The sequence below is a fragment of the Ruditapes philippinarum genome, unplaced genomic scaffold, assembly GCF_026571515.1.
Source record: "Ruditapes philippinarum isolate M1 unplaced genomic scaffold, ASM2657151v2 ctg30_1_1_1_1, whole genome shotgun sequence".
Lineage (NCBI taxonomy): Eukaryota > Metazoa > Mollusca > Bivalvia > Venerida > Veneridae > Ruditapes > Ruditapes philippinarum.
Window position 1 is genome coordinate 294,553 of NW_026851624.1, and position 26,066 is coordinate 320,618.

The 26,066-nt window shown below is 31.3% G+C and overlaps 1 protein-coding gene across 4 annotated transcripts in view; it reads left to right on the forward strand.

Moving 5' to 3' along the window:
- The window catches only part of LOC132717808 (muscarinic acetylcholine receptor M2-like), a 247,443-nt gene that overhangs the window by 199,944 nt on the left and 21,433 nt on the right, over positions 1–26,066 (forward strand). For 3 of the 4 annotated variants that reach the window (XM_060701406.1, XM_060701479.1, XM_060701623.1), the window contains one exon: positions 16,341–16,375. The gene's annotated coding sequence lies outside the window, so the exon portion shown is untranslated. Of the gene's footprint in view, positions 1–16,340; positions 16,376–19,313; positions 20,590–26,066 lie in introns of those variants that run through there. The other variant, XM_060701555.1, reaches the window with a different exon arrangement.

Below are 26,066 nucleotides of genomic sequence, written 5' to 3' on the forward strand. Positions count from 1 at the left end.
GCAAATTGCCAACAATAAATTACTGTTTTTAATGTATTGTAGGATATCCCTATTTTCTCCTCTGCGAAAATAAAATGAGAAGAAATAATCATTTTTTATTTAGATGCTAAACCAATTGATATTTTATGAATTATAACATTCCGGAACAAATATTCTTGTTTTGCTCTGGTGTAAATACTTGGCGGATGTTTTGAACAAATGTTAACTTCGTTGACCAATTAAGATTTAATTAGCCCCTTCGTTTATGTGTATTGTTTACGTGGCATTTATCTTCAGTAACCAATTTCCCTACCCATTTCCACTTACAGATAAACATGTATGCGCTTAATTTACTACTGTTCAAGTACTGAAATTGCAAACTTGAAGATTATATGCGCTGTTTTTGATCTTTGATTATGAGCTTAACAAATGTAGAAACCCGAACCTGAGCAATTTCAAGCGAAATGATAATTTGATTATCTGACAATCCGTTGGATACTAGTTCAGTTTCGGTTTTCATCATATTTTTAGTCTATACTTCCTTGATGGATGTGTGACTTTACCGTAAATGTGACTTTTTCTCGTTATTTTGCAAACAGGTAATCGCATTTTATGTTGATAATAACAAACTGTGTTATAAAGATAAACCTGACAACGTATAATTTTCTAAAATAAACTGTTACGAAATAAAGTTGATATATTTGTTTGTTGGAGGTACATTGGTTATTGTTGTTTGTGAACTTTAAGTTGCAGCAATATCTGAACCAATTCGACAGGTGTGCTATGAAATAAGTAAGCGTTGGTAATTCTTCTCGTGTTTCTGTATTAGAACATCAGTTAAAACAAACATTACTCAGGCCGAGTATCTTTATTAAAGAGACTTCTTGTATTATCTTGATATTGATTCAATTCTTTGAAATGCGATACCAGACATTTTCAATTTTCCAATACACGTTTAATTCTAATTGGTTATGACTTACAACGATTGTCAGCAATAATTTTCAAATTCTAGTTTAAACATCTAACTTTCAGTAATGGGCAATAATTTCAATGCGCCGACATAGGCACTTACTGGATTTAACTTTATCTACTAAACATCTCGAATTCAGCAGAGGTCTGGCAATTAAGTTAATTGGATTTCCTGCTTAATGGAGAGTTATCGGATGATCTGTGTCAGATTTTACTTTTTTGATGTTGACAGAAAATCGAAACTTGATCAAATTTATAAAGTATTGATTTAGCGGAAATGCAACCAGAAATTGTAAATTGTTTGGACTTAAATGCACTAATGAGTAGCTAAAAACAGTTTGCAATTATAGCAATGATGGAACACGACAAATACTAGTTTGCATTACGTTGAAACGGCTTTAATTGGTTAATTTTCGTTCACAAAATGCAATTATTTTGTTAAAGTCACATTTCCTGCTGTAATTTGAATGTAGCGTTGTAAATAACAATTATACTAACAACATGAGCAAATTACAATTACAAAAGACAAAAATACTGACATCAACAGTAAGGGGTCATCACCCTTACTGAACAAAGAAGATGAAATGCAAAGGATCGTGCATAAATTACGCAACTTATTTATTCTAAGAATAATACACGAATAATGTTTCATTATTATTTTCGTATTGTATTGACAACGAGTATTTGAAGGGAATGATAAATTTCCTTCAAAAAAATAAACACTAGAATATATACATGTCCTCCATTGATATTCTGTTAAATCACGAGGTTGTTCTGTTTTACACTTGTTTCATTTGGAATTGTATGAATTAGCCTCAATCACTATATTTTTATATTTCCTCAGATAACACCAGCTCTGGTTAATTCCTAGAAACATATATCAAAGTGATAACCATAAGTTTCGCAATCGAGCTAAAATAAAGACGTTTAAACTAAAGCTAAAGGTTAATTATTTCTTAGTCAGTGAAAGGAAGCAGAACTTATATGATGCAGAAAGGTTTTCGTCAATGAAAGTATCACATACTAATATACATTAAAGAAAATAGTCATCATAGTAATATGATATTATAAGCGATACAGCTTTCTTAAACAAAGTAGAATATTTGCGATAAGTTGTAACGAGTGGTCAGGATTTTTTTTTCGTAAGTCATGATTTTCATATCGTTATGATAAATGTGGCATTCATCAAGTGCTCGCAAATGTCTGCAATACAAATGTATAAAGCAACACACTTGATTTATTATAAAAGATGCTGTCTTCTCTGTCTTAACCCTTTACTTCATATAGACGTGTTTTGACGGCTTTTCGACCCCCCCTCCCCTCTTTGTGAGGCCTCAAACAGTGACAAACTGCCCTATTTAGGCCCCACACACTGCGTTTTGTTTGGGAAATGTTGCTAAAAAAGTTATCACTTTATCGGCGCCGCCCCCTATCAAAAAGGTTCATCAGGGGGTTGCCAGAAGCGAGATGTGCCCCCTTCTGTTTTGGGGGTTTGAAGGGAGCGGTATACCCCCTTATCGCGAAGAAAATTTTGGACGTGTGAGAGGCTTAAAATGACCCAAGGTTGATCATAATGTAATGTGTAACCAACGCTGAAAAGCCTTTTACTCTATCTCAATCCATTGAGAAATTGCAGCACTTTGAAATCAATTTTGATGGAAAAAATCAACGCAAAATAGTGATTTTGGGCAATTTTGAGATGTCCCCTCGTTGCCATGGTAACATGAAATTTAAGACTGAGCATGTAGTTACAAAGGTAATGGTCCAGTCAACATTTGTGCCAAGTTGATTAGAACTGAAGCATTTTTCATAGTTTCATGGCAGTTTGAACTTGTAACAGGAGGCTTTTCAATGAAAACGGCCATTTTTCACAATATGCTAATGAAGGAAATGGTTAATATTCATTTACAGAAAATAAATAGTTGGATGCAGATTCTAAAAAATGACCCTGCTAATTGATTCTTAAAATGCTTTTAAAAGTGGTTCAAGCAAATGTTAACTACTTTTTGTCTCACATTATTTAATAGCAATACCTGTTGAAATTAGTTACAAATGCCTTTTACCGGTTAAATTATGTCTCTCCTTAAATGCTCTTAGCTCTAATCCCACCTGAAATATCAATAAAAGACACCAGGAAGCCATTAATTTGATGCATGTTTTATATCAATTACTCTGAAATAAAACTTTGAATGGCAGTACCTTGCACTCACCACTTACGCCCATTTACAGCAGGATCAATCAAGGCGAGCCAGCAACATTGTCCTTTCTTGCGTTTCTTGTTTTTAGGCTTTCATAAGGATTTCTTCTTTATTCTCTTTTATTAGAAATGTTGATTTAGCCGACCCTCATTCTTTACCCTTTTAGACAGGTTTGATACTTCAAAGAAAGATATAAGACGGAAAGCAATGAGCAAAGGTGGCTCAAAATAGCATAATTTCGACGTTGATAAGCCGATATAAGAATGTAGAAGGATTATATGGATTAAATTCAGTATTGTTATATTTTCTGGTCCTTCGGAATCACTGGTATCAGCTCTTTAAGTGTTCAATATAAATTAACGTTCAGGACGGTCCTAGAGTGCATAGAGGATTTTGCTCTTTTTTATTATCCCTCATGTACAAATTTAATCCATCTGAGCCTGCAATTTTTAAGTAATTTTGTTGTACTTAAGCTTCCAGGGGATCACTTTTCCAGATTTTTAAACGTAATGCCAAAATAGTAGCGTCCAATTTAAGGTGTGGGTACGAAATATATGGTAACGTGGTAGATTAAGTTTGTATTATAACTTGTTTTGATAAAAAAACAAACATCAGCTGTATATGGAATCGTCATGTTATGTGTGTGTTTTCTGCCAGTAGAAATCGTTCCTACATTACAGTAACAGTAAACTTACAATAAATGAATTATGCAATATTTTGGACAATCTCCTATCTTTTAAACTAACAGCGAGTGGATTTCAAAGCTTTCGAACCAAAATAATATGTTATTGTTCCACGATAGTATTGATTTAGATTAAGAATACAAATATGATATAAAATTCATCTGGATTATTTCTATTAATCAAAGAATTATTTACAAGTGCTCTTACTTGATCTTGATAACGTACCGCATGAATACTTTTAAATAAATACAGAAATGCAAAACTCATGCAATCTTGTAGGTTGTTATATTATATAAGTATCAAAGAATCCAGTTAAAACTAAAAACTGTACCGATCAATGCTTTTATTTAATTGGAAAATCACGAAGAACTACGGTTTACAAAGAAAAAGATATTGGTGTTTAAAGTAGGCAGGAAATATTTTGTAAATTTTAGATTGATTAAAAGAATTTTTAATGTGACACGCGAGTTTTAGTTTTTGTTTACTCTTTGATGTTATCTCTATTGCATTTAGCTGTGCATATAAATGATATATTATACTTTAGCACGTTATAACACAATTCAATCAATGCATCATTAAACACTTGAAAAAGCAATGAATAATAGCAACGCAACACGATAGCACAGTGACATTGATACTGCAACAACTTCGCTATTAATTACAGCGTCCTCCTACATGTGTGTGTATGTTAAATTACCATGCAATGTTATCTTTCTAATAAATCAAATGTATTTGTTTCTCTATTTTTGTTACATAAATAGACATTAATACCATAATCAATTTCGACAACATAATCATAGTTTATGTCAGAAGTTTTCTTATCGTTTCCTTTCTTTTCACTTTAACTTGCTGAAATTAGTAACGTATTCACTTGTTTAGCTATTCTATTACCTGTTTTGCGATTAATTAAACAAATGAACTTCTTATATTCTTAAAGCGGCCTTCAACGTGTCTAACGGTTAAAATATTTTTTGGATAAATCGTTTCATATAATTGTCAAATCAAAAGAATTAAGGGGAAAACTGAAATTTTCTGACGATGAAATATATAAACAATAAGGAAACTCATCGATACCTCGCTCTCTTTCCGATCTTCTATTTTTAGAAACGAAAGTCACTGACGCGTTATAAATAGCTCGCACGACGCCGTAATGCACTTTTCCAAGATAAAATTACTGATTCAAATACTTAGTTTGAAACAAAAATATTTTTTCCAACAGAAAAAAAAACTTGTAAAACCTGAAGGCCGCTTAAAGTCATCAAATGAATTTAAATTAATTTATTCATTCCAATGCATTAAATTTCTATACGAATAGTTTGCTATGTATGATCTTATACTGCAGTTTTTGTTACTGCAGTGGTATTTTTGAGATGCTGTTTCTCGTAAGATTGCCCTCTTGGTATAATTTTATATCATAACAAAAGTTTAAAACAAATTTACGATATTAAATATCTCGTATATTATTTAATGCACTATTCCATGATAAAAACATTTGACGAGCAGACAGCTGTGTATAGCGAACTATTCAGCTTGATATCAAGATATTTCTCGGAAGAAAATATGGTTAAAATACTACACAATATTCAATTATTAATAAATATAGTCATTTCATATATCTTTTTACTACGGTGTTCTGTTTGGACAATCAAGGTTTTTATTTCGTCCTTACCCACAATGCACGATACTACGATGGTGAAAACGCGATGGTACGTTGACACGATGGTGAAAACACGATGGTACGATGGTGAATTCGCGATGTCGCGATGTTACGATTGTAAAAAGCGATATTATATTGCAGATCTCAAAATAATTTATATCTATGATTAATTGTCATTTAGGCGTGATGCTTGCAACATTTGGTGTCACTAGTAGGTTACATAAATGACATGTATTGCAGAGATAATTTATTCCGAGCTCATAAAAGTTTCTTTGTAAAAAGAACAGCAAGAATAACATTGTTCTACTAATGAGATATGTGACTATATTTAGATTTTACAATTAAGTTTTGTCAGTAAATACGCTCGATTAGACGAACCTATGGAGCGTGTTAAAGTATAATTATGAATAAAATTTACGACGCCGTATTAATACAAAAATAACGCAAAACTTTGCTTAAATTTACTCATTTTCAATTTCACAAGCCATTTGCATAATTAAAAGGCATGCCGACTTTACGCCATTAGTTCAAAATGTTATTTCATTTTAAGTGAATGAATTTACAAGCATTGCAATAAATAACTTGATCTAGAAAAGGACAATTTTTATCTTTTTGTTTCTTGTTTTTGTTTTTTGTTTTATAATTTTTTTTCTTTCTTTATAGTTGTTGTTGGTGGTGGTGGATTGTTTGGGTTTTTTCTTTGTTTTTCCCTAGTTTTTTCGTTTAAAAATGCATTATGATTATCATTAAAAGCATCTTAATTTTTTACAGTCGGTCCTAAGAATAACATTTGTTTTATGTTCAACAAAATGCTCACATCTCTATTGATTTAACACAGTTTTTTTTCCAGATGCCAAGCCCTATATTAATCAAGTGCTTAGTAATTTTTATGCCTAGATAGCTATACATAATTGATATTTTAATGTTTTGCTGGTGAACTTTGGTAGCACCTGATAATAAACAAGTCTATCACTTAGTAAAACAGTCAATGAATATTTACAACGTGATCAGTTTCGCTTAATGAGGAGTGCCTTGCCTTTCTGATAAATGAAATGACCTTTGTGTCTCGGGGGTTTTGTATTGTGTGTGAACATTTTAATAAAAGTTCAAACCTATGTAATATTGGCCGCTGTTCCGTTGTTGTTAGATCCTGTAGATAAATATATATCATATATTGGAGCTTTGTTTTGTGTTTTATTGTGAATATTTTGATAAAATTACCATCCTATAAAATATCGGTTGCTGTTCCGTTAATGTTTGATCCTATAGATATATACGGCATATCTGTTTTTTTTTTCTATTTTAAATGTTTTGATCAAAGTACTTTCATATAAAATATCGGCCGCTGTTCCATTGTTGATATATTCGACCTAACTCTTTCATTGTGATAACATATCGGCTGCTATTTTCAATGTTTTTTCATCGTGAAGATGTTTTACAATAATCCTACTATTTATTAATCATTTTAAACATAAGAATCATGAAAATTATTGTAAACAGAATAAAGAGAAATTTTCAGCTGAATGATAAATAAAAGGATTCTTGCAAATACTACTACCGTCTAAGAAAAGACTCAATCAAATCGAGTCGGCAACAGTCACAATGTTGCCGTGTCGGGCGTACTTCTGGGAGGGACAATGCGAAAATGTTCTGTATTCTAATAATATTTTTACCAAACGTTAAATAAACTTATTTACGATTGTTTTAATAGTTATTAATAATATGATAGCGTTACTAAGTATCTGTTAAAATCAATTACAAAACCCTTTTACATGTGGATATCTACTTTGAAATGCTTTTATTATGATATCAATATTGGACTTGAGTCAGTCTTTGCAATACTTCAATGTGAATCATAAGTACGTATAATTTCTTAGTTGAATGTTGAATAAATAAAGTATCTAAGATGCGTTATTAAAGCTTAATGCGTTTTGAAAAAAAAACTACCTCTATTAAAATACCATGCGTTGAATGTGAACATATTTTTATGGTACATGTAAATATTATCTAAAAGCATTCTCAATAAAAAAAGAACTGACACTTTTATGCGTTTGTGAAGCATTTGTTAGATTCCTGACTTCGTACAATAAACGAGAAATTGTGTGCTTTTACATTGTTAATTTGTATCTGTAATTTTTATAATGTAAATCAAATGATATGTTTCTCTGTAACATATTTAAACAAATGCAACCATAAATCGATGCAAGTCTTTCAATGGAAGTGAAATGCAATTAACAGTCACATCGATATTGCAACAGATTGATTATTTTATGTGACGTCATTTTGTTTGAATTAAATAAAATACACCGTTATCTTTCCGTTTTATCATTTATACTAAATAAATTCAGATTGAATCTATAACATTTATTTATTTCTGTTCAGAATATTTATAAAACGAGACACAAATATCAAACGTGGTTTCTTTGTAATAAACTTTATGAATTTTGATTTGGTTTTGGGTGATTTTTTCATCATTATTGCTTTAATACAAATAGAAATAAAGTCAGGAAACATTCGGTAAATTTTGTAGCGAATTGATAATAATTTTCAGTTCCATCGTGTTTTTTGTGTAACTGTCTTTCATACTATTTTCCCCTCACCGCTGAAGGTTCGAACCGCACCGTTGACTTTTGATTCTTTCATATGAGGAAACTATCTAGCTTACGGAACACCTGTGGTTCTAGTCAGTTGAACAGTTGAATGCTCATCGCAGAAATAATGCTCGGACGGGCAACGGAGATCTCTCTCCACAAATAAAGCTGGAATGTCGTTGTATGACCTCTACTGTGTTGGTAAAACCCAAAATAATACCACCAACAAATAACTGTTTTAATGTATTGTAGGATATCCCTATTTGCTTTTTTGCGTAAAGAAAACAAGGAGAAATGACAGTATCAATGTATCTATTTTGTTTTATTTAAATGCTAAACAAATAGATATTTTATGAAATATAACATTTCTGAACAAATATCCTTTTGTTCATAATTTTTTGCATGGAAAATGCAAACATTTAACAATCATCTGTTAGCATATACGTTGCAGAGTGTTCCTTATTTCTTTGTTTCAAATTGTGAGGACAACACATTTTGACGACAAATGTAATGCTTCGTTTTTTTATCGCAATTTATACTAGAAAAAATGTATGTCTGAAATGGGTTGTTAATCGAAAGCTATGAAAGATTACTGAGCTTTTTTATCGTAGTTACTGGTATAACGATTCGATTGTTTCGTTTATTTTGATGGAAATGGTATAAAGTTCCAAATTAAGTAACGAACACAATGTACATATGTTTTGGACTGTCAAGATATAGAAATATGTTGTTGTTGGGGTTTTCTTTTAAATCAGTAATACATTTTTTCAACATTCAATTTCTTTTGAACTTGTGATATCAGGTGACAAGAGCTCAATAAATTATCAAAAATCTAGACCAATGCAATATCATTAGATGTAGAAAGCACTGCTATTGATTATATAAGTAGAAAAGCAGGTTCTTGTGTCTCGTGTCACCTGTATCTTTGATGATTTTTTGAGATGTCTAGACTTTCGTGACAAGTAAATACATAGGTGGTTTCATTAAATCCGTTTGAAGTTAAATTGATTGCATCTGCACGTACCTTTGTCTATAATCTAGAGCTGAAAAACACCTTTAACAATGGGTGAAAGTGCGACAGATTTTGGTTGGAATTCTTGCTTTCCTGTTCAAAATTATCAAAATTTGACATCATTACGAAAAATGGTATAAGACTTAGAGAGAAAAATGTATAATGTGGACGTATGTAGACATAAAAAAAAGAAAATAAGAATCTCCACAGATAAAGTCCAAAGCGGCAAAATAGAAAATGCTGCAGACTCGGTTTGATTAAGCCTGTTGATGGACGGTACTGTCCAAAAGTGCAAACTACCGTTCACGCCCCTTAGCACCGGCTTTAACAGAATTCAACATTTTACATGAAATGGTAAAACTGTATGTTTGAAATTAATAATTTTATTTTTAATCATTGACATTAATAAAACTGATTTAAAACAAACGTTTGTTTCCCCGGTTTAAAATGATGCTGCCCTTAGTGAACTTATGGGATTAAGCAAGATGATAATTGTTTTTTCAATGTCAATGTAATATGCTTTAGAATTTCATTATCACAGAAGTATTTTTTCAAAGCAACAGCAAAGCACCCTGCTTTTTCAGTTTTTATCTGGTAAGTGTTATGCAAACTGAATATTGCTATACAATATTACCGGATCGCTTAACATTTTTTATTCATTAAAGGACAAGCTCATTCCTTTTTGGTTATACCTATCCCTGTTATAAACTGACTGCAATTTTTTTCATTTATACTCATTTATACTGATATATGTTGTTACAATTTTTGATAGAGTGTGGTTTCTTACATCTTAAATATTAATAAGTAATTGTTCAGTTTTGTTAGTCACTTTTTTAAATGTATAAAGCAAAGTTCTCTTTTTCCCGACATTTAAAAGTGGCTATTTTCAGTCAGAATTTAGAACATTAAGTAACGTACATGAAATGGGCAATTTTTAATTCGAATGCCATGTATACTGAAGAAAGAAAAAACTGTATAGTAATACATGTATTTAATTATTTTTATTTATTTTTAGTATCCCTTATGTAACACTATTGGTCACGACTTAGGCCTATTTACTGATGAACTGTAGGACAATTGTACTGTTTGCCAAGTTATTATTCTTTATATTGGCATTCAGCAAAATGAACTACGGTCTGAAAGATTAAGTATCATCATTTGGGGGCAATTTTATATTTATTTATACTTTTTTCGATTACTTTTATTACCCAAGTATCGCATTGATAAATTATATCTATTACGTTTACTTATTTATACCGGTTAAAACAATATTTCTTATTTATGGATATTGACACATTTTGTATTGTATCAATGCTATTAATAAATTCTACGCGCTTATTCCAAATTTTGAAATTATTATTAAGGGAAATAAAAACGAACAGACCAGTATAATGTTCTGTAGAAAGTTGTCCGTTAATTCCAAAGTAAAACTCAGATCTCGGCGTTGATTATATTCCAATATGCTGTTAACGGTGTCAAATGATCTTGCACAGTAAGTGAAATATATTCGTTTGCTTATCAACATAACACCAAATTGCTGATTAATTTATATGGAAGTTTTTAAGACCTATTTTCATTTTGAGATGACTAGTACATAAATTGATCCTGGTGTCTTTTTTTCCGAAAACAAAATAGAAAACTGGTATTAAAGGAACAGAAAACGACTTAACTTGTGGTTGGAATATATACGCTTCTTTGAAGTTGAAACCTAAACAAAGTTTATTATTATTATTTTGTTGTATAATTTCAGTGATTATTTGGCTACACGTTAAACAACCAACTATTTTCAATGTATTGAATGTTTTATAGTGAATGGTTTTGCTGCTATGCATACTGGACACAGTATAGTGGGCAAAAAGAGAGTAATTTATTTGTGTGTTGTTGATTGGCAAAGATAACAAAACCTTTTTCCGGTATATCTGTGATAATAAATAAAATTGGCTCTATATAAATCTTAAAATGACTTTTAAGAGGCATTCTTTTAACGTGCTTAAGTATGTATTTTTCATTCTAATTATATCAGGGTATGGAATGACTTGTTGATTACTAATTGCAAGAACTCATGACCAATTAGCCTTTGATGTAATGCATTTAGATGTAGACTGTAAATTGATTTCTATAAGTAGAAAAGCAGGTTTTTTGCTCTTTGTGCCCTGAATCACCTGCGCTTTGATGATTTTACGAGGTGTCTAGACTTTCATGACATTTAAATGCATAGATGCTCTCTTTGTAGTCCTTTGTTTAGAGATCATTTACACCTGCATGTATGGTTTAGTTGAAATGAAATTATACATCTAGAGAAACTGTAGTTGAAATTGGAACAATGCTATTCCTAATATCTTCTTCTAATTTGATATGTTTCAGAAAAAAATGAAAAGGTTAGACGTTCAAGAAAATCTTTTGATTTGTTTTCTTTATGATTTACTAATGATAGTTAATGAGCATTTCTCTCATTGGCTATATTCGATCTGTTTTTTCTCTTGCTACACAAGCATGCTTTTTATAAAAAGGAAACATAATGACGTTTTCATATTGTATCAAAGTAATATTATGTATTATATATATATATATATATATATCATAGACAGTGCTTAACCATTAAATCAGATACAAATAAACGAAGGAATAGAATAAAAAAAAGGGATAAAATAAATGAACGAAGGGATGAACAAAGAGATACTGTTAAAGGAGGGGTGAAAATTAATTAAACGGAGGGATGATCAAATAAACGGAGGAATGATAGAAATAAACGGAGGGATGATAGAAATAACAAATTAAAAATGAAGCCATTCTGGTATCCATTTAATAGATGAACTAAATTATGCATGAAAGTTGAGCATCAAAATGTTTTATTGATATGCATTTGTAGATGCACTGTTATTTCATTCCATAATTTAAAAGCCTGTACTCGCATTTTTTTTGTTTATTTCCTTAAAGCCAAACATCATATGAATATTATGCCAGGATACTGCTATTTGTGACTAGATAATACATAATTGATAACTTAATGTGTTGTTGATGAGCCTTGATAACATCTGATAATAACCGAGTACGTCAGTGAGCAACACTGTCAGTTGCTATCTTTATAATCATATAATCATCACTATTGCTGTATAGACAGTCCGTCTGCCTAAAGGTCAGTTCGACCTTTCGTTCTAATAGTGCGCATTAGTTTTCTTTTCCAAGAAATACGTTGATGAACTCATTCTTCCCATAACACAATGAAAAATCTTCATATTACTATTCGCATAAATATTTCTTAATTATTGATGTATCACATGATTTGGTACATAATGTCCAAGTATGAAGAAAACGAGAGGTGTACTTGCACACATTCGATTGCTGTCCTGCGTGCTCAAAAGTCGCCCGAACTTATCTTTATAAAAGATTCAAATTATTGTGATAATAACTCTGAGCAAAACATAACTTTAAGTACATGTACAATATAAACGATAGCTTTTGCGATTCATATTGCAGTGTGTTAATGCAACTCTACGAACCTCCGTCCATTCTATCTTTTACCATTATAGCAAAATAATAAATAATTATTGCACAAAAAAGTGACAATAACATATAATATAGAGGTTTGCCTTTGTGTAAGCTGCATCTGTTGACAGCAATTACAAATAAAAACCACCCTATAAAAACACCGTATTAAATATATGTATAATATAAGGAACAATCTGCCCACTAATATATAGCGATTGAATATTTCAAATGATTTTGATGATGATTAGGAGTCTTTTTAAAATGTAACTTCTGAAGAACAAGTGTTAATTTAACCATCAGTACATTTGGCATCTAGGATTTCGTGATTTAAGGTTCATGAAAACTTTGCTGTTCTATCCGAAATATCACACGATAATGTCCTAGTTTCAAAACGACTCGTTGAATTTGTAGTGCAAAAAGGTGTTTTTCCCCAAGTAATGTTTCTCAGTGAATTTGCACTCGATATACGTGTATTCGTTACACAATGAAAGGCAACAATAATTCGATATAGTTTCTCAATTTACTTAGATTCCTGCGGCATGATTTGTTGAATACATTTATATTGTTTCAGTTCTTTTGTGTAGGAAGCTATACTTATAAGCTTAAAAACGTAAGCTTTGATCCTTTCATGAAACCAACAAGAACTAAGCAATGTGTGTAACGTTTCTTGCTCAAGGAAACAACGGCTAAACCCAAAACGGGGCTTGAACCATTTGCTAGAATTTCTTAGATTATTCGTCCGAAGCATTAAATGTTCATTATGCCTCAGAAATGCTTTTATTTTTCAAACGCTCTTTTTTATTGAAATCAAGTTTTATTTTCCAAAAGATTACTCGTTATGTGTTTTTCCGTTGCTGTTGTGCAATAAGGTCAGTTATAGTAATTTAGCATTATAGTCAAATTACTACTTTTTCATTTTGCTACTTTAAGAAAAATAATATTAAGGTCAGCACTAGTACTTTCTAAATGTGATATGCTTCTAACATACTCTTAAATCATTGTCTGAACGTTATATAACTAATGTTTGCCCTTTTTATTGAAAGGAGTATTTTATTCGGAGGCATAATGTGCCTCTCTAACTTCACACTCAAACAGCCACTTATGATATAATTCATGAACACCCGCCATGTTAAATAATAATAGAAAAGGCTATGCTTTACGTCGTTTGAACACACACTTAAAATGTTTTTGTATGTAACTGTTACTATGTAAATTATATTATAATTATTTTGTGATTTTCTGACGTGAGAATTCAAACGTGATTGGCTTTCTATAGTTGCTACGAAGTACACTCTTAAAAGTCATCTCTTAAAGAAAGGGCAGCGAGTAGCGGCGTGGCTGAGTGGTTTACACCCCAGAATAGTACGATGGCCTCGGTGGGACAAGCCGTTGTTTCTATGAGCAAGAAACTTTACATTAATTACTTAGAACTGGTTGGTTCTAGGAACGTATTCGATAATGTTTCAATAACATTACAGCTTCAAACAGGAAATTGTTAAAATCAAAGGGCAGTAACATTGCTTCCAATATGTATTTCGTTACACAAGAATTTTGAAATTTCTTTCATCATCCTTCATTAACTTTTTTTTCTAATGAAGATGCAGGTCACAATTATTTCGACTCATTAAAAATAAATTGGGTAGATTTGCTATGCTCATATTACAAGTGTGCATATATTTTTGATCTATTCAGAATTGCGTATTTTAAAATGACATGCACAAACATTTATATGCAGTACCTTTCTAGTTTTATTACAAATACATAATTAATATAACAATTTATAATTGATAATTGAAATGTCAGCAGCGTTGCTTAATATGTGTTTTTCATTACCACATAAACATATCAATATATCTCCGACCGTCCTTAAAGTACTCTTTATATTTATTTTATAATGCATTATTGTATAATGAAATTATATTTATGACACAAACACTTACATCAACTCCCAAGTGCAAAATTAAGTGCTTGATAACTTTTTCTTGAATATTGAGATACATAATTGATATTATAATGCGTTGTTGCTGAACTTTGATAGCATCTGATAATAAACAAAGTATAACAGGCAGTAAATATCTACAACATGATCACTACTGCTACGATATTTATCGACTGCTTAAAGGTCAACTTGACCTTTCATACACTTTGCACGTACCTCTTTTTTGGTCCAGCACGTTCTGTAAACAATTGGCTGCTATACTCATAAAAAATACTGATAATATTTAACTGCATTTATAATACTGGCTTAAAAAAAGAATACTTTTTCAGTTGTAAGTCCTTGAAAAAATGTTTGAAATTTCAAAAAAGATATGCCATTTTAAACAGCATACTATTGGATTATTGGTTTCTCCTTTGTCGTCTTCTTCGTGACTTTTCGACATCATCATCATCATCATCATCATCATCATCATCATCATCATCAACAACAACAACAACAACAACAACAACAACAACAGCAGCAGCAGCAGCAGCAATTTAAGCAGCGGCAGCAGCAGAATCATCATGATCATCATCATTTTTTATAATCGCCAACATTTTCATCATGAACAATCTCTGTCATCATTATTATCACCAGTCATCATTACAATCATCATTATCAACATCATTATACTCGTCATTATCATAATTATCTCCACCATCATCGTCATCATCATTGGTCCTTTCTTGAATAGATTTACCGAGAATATCTGACAGTCATAATACAACTTGGCGTGGGATTTTAACTGCATTTTATACCTTTGCAAAAAATCAGCTTTGCTAATAGCATATACGCAATTACAACTAACAGCCTCATTAAATCTAAAAACCAGATTATTAAAGCAAGTGGATTTTCTGTTAACTGTATAGAAAAATGATGAGCCGTCTACACTGATTCCTTTTGCACAGAGACAGAAAATCGAAGACTGTTAAAATACTGGCTATTGATTTGTATTTCTTATCACACGTTCTTGAATGATATAACATAACGACTATTCATGACGACTCTAATCCCACGGTTAACTAGGTTAAATTCTTATTAAGTAACAATGGCGGCTGTCAGTTGTCACTAATTCCGCCGCGGCTCTGATCAATCATTATCGTTGTCGTCGTCGCATAAGTTGCCAATAAAGGGGATCATTTTTAAGTGATCGTTCAGTTTTTTATGTGTTTAATGCTTGTTGCATGTTTGAAACGTCTATTTTCATTGGACAGACATTGCGTTTATATCATTTATGCATGCATGTGTTGAATATTTATGAATTCATTTTGTTTTTGAATAAATTATGGAAAGCATCTCTGTGTTACTTAAATTTCCTAACAAAGATTTTAAAGGGTATATTGCTTAAGGACATAAAGATAATTAAATAACTCCAAAAGTTATTTCAATTAAACTTAGATTTCTTTCAGCTTGTAGATGACATTTTTCTTTGTTCTCAAAGAAAAGTTCCAATCATTTCTGAAAAAATAGAACTGAATATGAATATGAATTTGGTCATAAAGGTATTAAAATGTTACAAAGTGTTTTGACTTCCGTTTAAAACTCACTATACTTATTGCCAATGTGTAAAGGAAGCCAACCAAGACTCAGATATATCTAACTTTAAATTGTTTAAACTGTAAAATGACATCACAAGTAAATATTTTGTAAGTTTGCAGGGCCATTAAACCGAGCGTTTAGTATTCGTTACGTTTTTCATCTCTTATTTTCAAGTACAGAACAATACACTTCTATTTTATGTTATACACATATTTGTTATTAAGTTTTTAATCTCTATATTTCAGAAATGTTTGATACGGATAAATATCCTGAAAAACATGTAAGTATATTTTTTCAGAAAAACAAGTTTTGTCGATTTCCAACATAAAACACAATTTATATATGCAATAATCATTTGGTGATAAAAGCGCAGAAATCTTTCAATTTCATTACTCTTCCATAAGCTTCTAAATCAATTTATATGATATACACGTAGACATGCAACGGATCAATATTTAATTCATTTCTTTCTGCAAATTGTTCAATACTAACAGCCGCCATGTTGTTAATATTAGCTTTTGTGTCTGCTGATTTCTCAGAAATTTGTTTGCTGTTATATTGCTTTTATATTGAATAAAATGCAGATTTGAACTGAATGTAGGATATTGAATGCTAGTATTTATTTGTGTAAATAACATGATATGACGAAAATTTAGAAAGAAAAGCATGCGCTCCCAATTTGACAATTATAAAATTTGAATACACCGGAAGTGCGAATAATGTTAGTGTTGCCTTTATTTAATGATTATTTAGTTGTTTCATTTTGTGTGTGTAACTGTGTTTTTTCTTCTTCTGTGTGTGTATTTGTGTGTGTGTGTTTTTTTTCCGTTTTCTTTTTGTCTTCTTCTTATTATTATTATTAATCGTATTAATATTATAAGTAGTAGTAGTGGTAGTGGTAGTGGTAGTGCTGGTAGTAGTAGTAGTGGTGGTAGTGGTAGTGTTAGTGATAGTAATAGTGGTAGTGGTAGGAGAAGTAGGAGTAGTGGTGGTAGTGGTAGTGGCATTAATAGTGGTAGTGGTAGTAATAGTGGTAGTGGTAGTGTTAGTGGTAGTGTTAGTGGTAGTGTTAGTAATAGTAGTAGTAGGAAGTAGTAGAAGTGGTAGTTGTAGTGGTAGTGGTAGTAGTGGTGGTAGTGTTAGTAATAGAGGTAGTGTAAGTGGTAGAGGTAGTGTTAGTGGTAGTGGTAGTAACAGTGGCAGTGGAAGTCAAAGTAGTAGTAGTAGAAGTATTTAATGATAATAGGTTCGTAGGGTTCTTTTTATGTGTTTGTTTGTTTTTCTGTTTTGTCAGTTATTTGGCACTTTTGTTTTGTAAATAATTTACAGTTTAAAATACATTTATATAATTTTGTTCCAACCATTAACCAATTACAAATAACATATTTTAGTGCCTACTTGAATGTATTGTACGTGAAGTAAACGAAACCGCAAGGAGTATTATTCAAATAACAATCAGGATTTTGTAAATTAATGCGCCTATCTCACGCCCATTACTTTCACAAGTAAAGAGAAAGAAAACATAAAAGTTTTAAATGTACATTTTTGTCTAATGAAAATATATGTTTTCCTTGTTGACTGGTTTTTCGTTTACTGTTGAAAATCTGTCTAACTTCTCTTTACAAAAGACACTGACATTTCGAAAAATAAAATCCGTTTTAAAAAGAAGGAAGTCCATGCGTTATTTCCGACTGCCTTTTTTTTACTTTTACTACACTAATAATCTTTTCTTAAATAATACACTGCGAAGAAATGCACTAAATTTACGACAACTATTTGGATATGTGCCTGTACTTAAATGTCTCCAACTGCCATTATCCGGGTTATTAATATTGACAGCTTGTCACGTGCAGTGGTCCAAGAAACGTATAATCTCATTCAGGGTTTCGTAGACGCTTGAATCGGTCTACTGGGTGCTTTAGCAAGAAATAACGCGCGTTATGGAAGAAATGGTATCATATTCATGAAATACTTTATACCACATATCTTTTATACTAAGGCTTTACTCACATTTTTACATGTAGTTATTTGGTCGGTTCTGTTACGATTAATAGGAATTCAATATGACGTGTGTAATAATCAAATATCCGCGAAACTGTCCAATATATAACATATTGGATTGTATGGATAACACGACCTGTTTCAAAAATGCCTTACAGATAATGGAATTATTTCGTTGTTTATTTGATTATCAGAGTTGTAAAATTAAAGTAATACAAAAACTAATCGATTAATATCTAAAACGATATCTTAACATTATATGGGGATATTTTTTATATCATTTATAAGTTCACTATATAAATTATATAAGTTCAACATATAAATCGACTATATCTAAATTCATTCTTTTTTCTTCTTGTTATCCTTTTTCCCAGTATTTTTTATTGTATTAATAATTGTGTTTTTAACAAGCTTCATTATCAAAACATAATGATGATGATAATGATAATAATAATGATGATAATAATAATAATGATTATAATAAATTAAATAAAAATACTAATATTAATAATATTAATAATAATAATAATAATAATAATAATAATAATAATGCTAATAATACAAATAGAAATAATAAATATAATAATAATAAAAACTGAATAAAAAAACAGTAAAGCCAAATAATTTTGTAACGTTTTTCGTCTTTCTTGTTTTACCCAATCCGTTAAAGTCTAAGAATTGACCCACGTTTAATAATATATATATCTTGATATTATTTCATCAAATCCATCAATTCATATATAATCGAAACAGACTCCTGGAACATACCTTGTAAATGCTATAGAGACACGTTCGTTTATAATTGTGTGTAATATAATGTAAATAACTTAACAGACACTTCCCATCAACTATATAACATTTAACCGCAATAAATTGATTGAAACTGAAATTTATACTTTATTTTTTCGAGAGGAACTCATTCCGTTATATAAGATGGTGAAACAATAGTAATGCCTAGAATGCCTATTATTAAAGTGGTTTTGCCTATTATTTCAAATGCCGCGACTGAATGTAAAGTGACATTACTGGACAATTTGAAACGAAAAGCTTCTTCCGTACTCAAATAAATTGAAACAACCTTTTATCGACTTTTATATAATTTTCAAATATAAAATACGTAATCAGAGATGCAAATATTGATCAAAGGATACATTTTTCTCTTCATTTAAAAGTAATTGTTCTTTCGTCAAGATTCCCTTTTTTATATATTGATTAACTAATTCAGCACGGCATGTATTTTGTACATTACTTATTGACTTCGACAATTCACTTTTGACATTTTGGCTACATCTCCCTAACTGCCAATCCAAAACACTCGACGGCGTATATTACGGAGTAAAGGACATATTTAAGTTTCTCCAATATCAGCTTCGACCTTTACATATACAAACACTTTCTGTCCTCCGGAAAACGCGGAACAAGCAGACGACACACTGTAAGATTTCCGCTAAACTCCTTTTGACTAATAGAACGATTCCATGATTGGTTTTAGTTGCGGATATTTTATCTGTTCGAAGTTTGGACGATATTTTTTTTTCAATTCTGGAAATATCGATCTGAGAACAGTGAGGAATGCATGGCTGTACATCAATGCGATCAGTCGGTGGTTATTGTTAGCGGAATACAGTCGATACTTTGTAATAAAATCATAAAAAGCGGCTTCCATTCCGGCATTCTGATTTCAAAGACTTTAATTTGTTTGGAATTATGTGGACGTGTTACAGGAATAAGTTCATTATAAAAAGTGACAGTGGTCTAAATCAGTGTTCAATGAGCCGTTAGTTAAATATAGCACTCTAATAAAAAACGACTGATTTTATCTTTTTGGCTAATGAATGAGATAAAAAGCAGTTCAATATATATTGCTATGTACGCAGGAAGCGGTATTGTCTTGTTCGCATGATTGAAATTATGAATTATTTAGCAGGGCGGCATGTCCGCAATGATTCAAAGTTAATCAATTCTAGTAAACTGGTCAGTAACTTATTTTCAACTGGGTGTTTATTCGCCTGAAGCTCGTTACAGAATGAAGGTGACGTTGTTTTTATTATGCCGTGGAATACCTGCAAGGTGGTTTTCATTTTTCGACAAAATTTAATTTAACAGTTTATATGTGTCCGAAGAAGTTGTAATTAAACAGTTATTGTGCTAACATAAATATTTAATGATCTAACAGTGAAAAAGAAAGGATTGTTCTACAAGGATTTTGTTATACAGTTAAACACTATGAATGCGAAACCAACGCGCTTTTTTATTTTAGAAACAAAACAGTGTTCATATGATGAAAAAAAAATAAATGGAATTTAAATGTAGAAGTAGAAAAAAAACATTTCTATATCACAAGCGAGAGTAAAAAAGCTTGAGAAGTGAAATCCACGTCGAAAAAAAGTGCTGTAACGTTATCCTAAAATAACTAAAAGATAGATTACATATGGCTAATGAAAAAAAATGTCTTGAAAAAAACCAAATGAGGTCTACCAACTGGAACATCTGGTAAGCGTTCTCTAATTGAACGATATTCAAGTTTTTATCTTATTATTTTATTATTTCGCAAAAAAAAAATAGCCAGTCATTAACTTAAAATTTAGATGAATAAATAAAATACGTTATAAATATCGTAAATTATTGTTTCCTAGGTTCTATTTAATATTGTATCGTCAAGGAAAAGTCTGTCTATTGCAGAAGATTTCTTAATTTAAGATTTTATTTACAAGATGCACATGTTTTTTCGGATAATTGTGAAACAATATTAAGCATGTCTGTTTAGTTTGGTTGCAGAAACGACTTTAACAAAAAAAAAAAAACGACGACAACAAAATAAACTATAATAATATAAAACAAAACAAAGAAAAAAAACAAACTAAAAAAAAAAAAAAACAATCCAAACAAAAAAGTTTTGTATGGAAAAAATTATATTTTCATTTTTCCGTTTCGGCGTTTCCAAACTATTATTTGATGATGCAAAAGACCTAATGCTGTTACGATGCAAAGTAAAATAAATACATGCATGCTTATTTTTAAAAAACAAAAATGATAAATAAAGTCAATTATCCGAGTACAGCATAGATTTATTATGTTAAGAACAATACTTAAAATTCTTTATTTGTTTTATTTCTAGGCTTTAAAGGTTGACACTATACCGTAGACATATACAGCTCGGCTAATTTAATATTTAAATTGCTTTGGGAATTTAGTCAGTATTTCAAACTGCGTTAATTTGATAATGTTTCACTTAACATTTAGCAAGTCCCACCGGGAAGTAAAACAAATATAACAATTCAAATTTGTTTTAACGTTTTTATACAGTCAGTCTAAAAATAGGAGATTGCAATATTTCTGCTACCACACCAGAATTTTCAATCTATCTACCCAGATTGATCCTGTCGGTTACAAACTTTAGACGGAATTGGTGAATTATTTACGTTCAATCGCCAGATTTCTTAAATAGACTGCAGAAATCAATTGATGACATCTAACTTTCCTTTCCGCCGCCATTTTATTGCCTTTAGTCGCATAAATCATTACCTACCTACGGAAATTAGAAGGTCACATCGACTGTATATCAGACATACAATTGAGCCGCGTCATGACAAAACCAACATAATGGGTTTGCGACCAGCATGGATCCAGATCAGCCTGCGCATCCGCGCAGTCTAATCAGGATCCATGCTGTTCGCTTACAAACCTTATAACAAGTAGAGAACAGCATGGATCCTGATCAGACTGCGCGGATGCGCAGGCTGGTCTGAATCCATGCTGGTCGCAAACGCACTATGTTGGTTTTGTCATGGCGCGGCTCAATTGTTATTGCCCTATGTACATGAACCAGCAAAATATCAAAATCTGCACATTCCTACAAAGCTATTTCTGTGTGTTCATTGAAATGCAAAGATTCTAAGATAACACGTTACAGCCATCATTGCAAACACGCCTACTGATTTTAAAAATTCATTCTGTGATATAAAAAATCAAATCGTTATATAAAATTTAAATATCGTTCGTTTAACATTGATTCCACTGATTTCACAAATTGATTTAGTCATTTTTCTATCCAGATTTAGAATAGGAAAGTAAATATTTGAAACAATCAGTTCAGGTTACTCTATATTTTGAAGTATCTATATGATGTAACGTTAGTGCAAACACTGTATAGAGGTTCATATTTTTCTATTCAATAACTCTTCGTCTAAGTAAACAATGTTTTATTAGCATAATTACTTTATTGTTCCAATCAATTTTTCTGTTGCAAAGGTCAATAACCGGATTGTGTGTTAAACTTGCAGCATTTTTTTCTACCTGAACCCAGTTGCCGTCTACAGTGTTTTTATTACATCACGTGACGTCCGAAAATAAGAATGAACCCAAAGTTTCAAATCAATGTAAAAGTACCGAAAGACGAGTTACTTAGTCCGTTTAGTCACTCGGGAGAGGTAACGCAGTACAAGCCATTACAAAGCAATATACGGGCATATCTCTGCGGAAATGTATTGTGTAGTGACTGATTTTTATTCAATCTCATAAAGTCTGTATCAAAATGATCTGATTTGCAATTTGTTACTTGATAACGAGATTAAAAACGTACCAGGTTTTCGTTCGTGTTAAGCTGGCTGTTGAAGTTGATAATCCCGTGTTTTGAAATACGCTTTGAAAAACGCTATCATTGCAACGTTGCTTCAATTCCCTCGGAATCGGTTTTCGAGATTAACTGATGTAAACTTCAAACTTCAATGCAAATAAACGAATTAGTTTATCTCTCAGAAGTGTCGGTATCTACTCTGTAGCACGTTAATAATGCCTTTGCGTGTTAACAACATGCAGGGAGAAATAATAACTGTCTGCCCTAGGTCGCAAATTGAAAGTATGCCTTACAATTTTTTTATGTCGCATCTCCGTAGATAGACATTTGATACATTATCAATACATATCAGACAATGTCGAAACCAAACCAATCCTTTAATCTTGTTACCGAAGATTACCATCTTAGAATTATTCAATGTTTTTTGCTTGATAATTTCAATGAAAGGTTTAACATTCAGTAACCTAATCACCTACTTGTTTTACCTGTACACGTTGTTCGACGCAGCTGCATTGAGAGAAAATTTATCAGAACATTGTGATGGCGTTTGAGATACGCGCTAAGATAGGACACGAAATTTGAAACCAAGTCATTACGGAATAAATGGAAAAGTCAATAGACCTAATGAGATGTGTCGTTACAAACGATTTACGTAATGAAACTCATAGAAAGTTGTCTAATGATTTATTTATCCTATAAATAAGACAAATTGAAGGTAACACAAACTTTAATCCGGTAAAAATTGCAGTAATAAGTTCATTTGGTTCAAATATTGATAATCTAACGACCGAAAGTGAGAGCCTCTTTCAAAATACACAGGAGGGAAAGTGGTATATCCTTTAAGTACGCCGGCCTTTGAATTGCCGACTGCTTAATTATGTAGTTTAAATCTTAAAATAATTTTATAAAAATCTACAAAAGAAAACAATTATAACAAATCTTTTTTTGAAGACAGTGCCTTTAGTTTTCATGATTAGGATGTATTTTGTGAGCTTTAAAAAATATCATAAAAAGTTACACATTTTCAAGCAATAAATATATTCACATCGCTATAACAAGTATCTATGTGACTGGTTTTTTTGCAAAGTGTATTTGGTCAACTATTTTTTAAATTGAAAAGTAAAATCATGGATGATGAAAATAAGTTCAAAGATATTGATTACTTCGCCATGTCCGTTTTGAATCTGTTTCTATTAAATAGTTGTGAAATACTGTAAGAATAAAACATGAATACTGGTTTGCAAAATTATCGGTTTCTTAAATGTTGTTAATAAATTCAAGTAAGTGTTGCAACTGAAACGATCAAGAACAGAATATAATATTGATTTCTGTTTCGGACCTGAGCATAGCTCCTCGTCCACATAAATAGTGATTTCAATACATAATCAATCAGTCATTTAGTCTTCAGTATGAACTATAAAATTTTCCAAAATAAATCACTAAATACTTTTTTTCCTGTTTTAACACAACACTTTTATGAAATGATTTTTTATAGGATATTATATAGATAATTGCAATGTATATAAATGAAATGATATTGTTTCATTTTCATGCAAATTCGGTCGTAAGGAGCTTGAAATTTCAGGTTAAATCGCTTATTTTGAGACTATTTTCCCTTTTTTCCTCTCTTTTTCTCTCTCTCTGTGTTTTGTACACAAAGATTATGGTATCTGTATAAACATGTTGGCGCCTGAAAATATATATGGGTGGATTCTACTCCTGAGCGGAAGGGAAAAAACAACAGCAGCACGAGTATTGATTGAGGCAGATATGTTATTTACTTGTTATGTCCACGCCATGAAATCGCAAATCATCCCGGTCGATCCATCCCCCATCGCGTGCCGTGCATCATTATTCCTCGAACATGTTGATTTGGATTACGGCACACAATAAAGCAGCGAATTGTACTTGTTATTTATCTATTGAACGACTTACATCTTATAAACTTTGCATGGAGAGCCAATTAATATCGGTAAATCTTACTAGTATTTCATACGTTTGTAAGCTGATAATCTGGCCGAGGATCAATAGGTCAACTGAAGAACTATCTTAACTATGCATCGACATTCTTGTTTGTCCAGTTGGTAATATCGGAAATAGCCATTGTTTGAGTCAATAAGCCTTGGCAAACACCTCTAATCTGCCGTGGTCAAATTTAATTAAAAACGTTCCCTGGGTCCTAATTGGTGACTGTTTATTGATTGCGGGAAGCGTAATACAATTTATTGCGTTTAGATGATGCGCGGCTAATGTAATTGCACTTGCTTGACTAGACTTGAACTGGAATCTTTCAGAAATAAATCGTATCACAGTTTTACAAGATTACATCGGTCTATCTCGTAAAAATAGATTTGATTGAAAAGTAAAGTTTAACATCTTTGAATCTAACAATTGAATCCAAGAAGAACCGATTACAAATTATATTTTTATGTAAAATTGTTTCAGATTTTGAAGTGTGTTTATTTCATCCATAAAATCAGTTAACTTATTAACAAAAAAAGAAAGAAAAAAAAAGAATCAATAAAAAAATATTTTTAAAAAAAACGTACCATTGTATGATGTTTTCTTTTACGTAAAAACTTGTGTAGATTTGAATTGTTTGGTCTTTGCCGGGTACTCTTGCTTATTTATAAACCAAAAAAAAAAAAAAAAGATTGTATTTTTCTACAAAGTAAAACGCTGTTTATATTATAAGAATTAGTTTCGAATTCCTTTGGAAAAAAAAGATCTCACGAGTAGTTGAACTTTAATTGTATGGGTAACATAACTTCTCGGAATTTTCTGAATAATTTTCAATTAGAAGACAAGGATTGCCTAACATCACCCATTTTCTGCCTCGCATGTTTTGTTATTTGATGCACAAATCGGCTTAAAGACAATTTAAGCTGATTGCATTAGCGGTAATCTATCGCAAGACAGGGAAGCCAGTTTAACGACCAGACTATGGAATTTCGTTTCGTGATTCGGTGTTCTGTTCAATATCGTATTTGCACATGGATAACTTTGTTTCTTCATAAAATGCGAAATTTAATCAGAATTGTCGGTATTGAACAGAAGACACGGTTCAATGAATTTACGAGTCTGGTTTTAGCTATTGTATATCCAGTGACGTAGGTTTGCAGATATCTGGATCTTTCTGTGTGTTATTACGGATTGATGTATCCCAGACAATCTCTTTTTGGAGTTCGTTTCCATACTGCTAAAATACAATAGCGTCTAGGCCAATATCTGACATTTATAACTCTGGAAGTTATCGTATTATGTTATTGGCAGGTTATTTCCCATATCTAATAAATAATGTTGGCGATGAAATCAAGTATAAAGAAAATGTATGAAAATACGTACGCATTGTAATACAAAAGGCTCATGGGATAATATTCTAGATAGATCTGGC